We start from the raw sequence: 564 nt of genomic DNA, 5'->3' as shown, positions 1-564 counted from the left end.
CTGGAAAACAGATAGCAGATCCTAGATGAGCTTTCAAAACACTTTTTTTTCCCAGTCAGAAAAAGGTTCGGAAGAACAAGTGTCTACGCTAACAAGGGTGAAGATGAAATGGCGAAGGCAACGTTCCTCGGCATCCGGGAAAGGTCCCGGCGCGCGGCCGGTGGGCGCACCGTGGCCTGAAAGGCCGCGCGCCCCGCTCCCCTCCTGTAGATTTCCACGGTCCCCTTCGTCTGCAATCACGCCCCTGGACCCACAGTTTCCTAGTTCTTCCCTGCTCTGCCCTGATCCCCTTCACTGGGCAGCGGGGATGCGACCGGGGGACTTGGCAGAGCGGGTGTAAGCGAGGAAGCGACCCCCGCGAGCGGCAGCGGCGCTCGGCCCCTCTAGCGCGCGGCTGCGGCCCTCCTGGGCCGCCGGCGAGCCGAGAAGGCTTTCGAAATGCGCGGGGCTGCGGATCATTGGAGCCTGGGGTGGGGGTGGGAGCGGACTGCTGCCCTGGAGGGTCCACGAATTCGGAAAGGTTCTCCCCTCCGCTCACATCTCCCCAGCGCCCTGGAGTTGACG

This window comes from Bison bison, unplaced genomic scaffold (genome assembly GCF_000754665.1).
Source record: "Bison bison bison isolate TAMUID 2011002044 unplaced genomic scaffold, Bison_UMD1.0 scf7180017864390, whole genome shotgun sequence".
Classification (NCBI taxonomy): domain Eukaryota; kingdom Metazoa; phylum Chordata; class Mammalia; order Artiodactyla; family Bovidae; genus Bison; species Bison bison.
The sequence above is the reverse complement of the archived record's forward strand: the minus strand, read 5'-3'. Positions refer to the sequence as shown.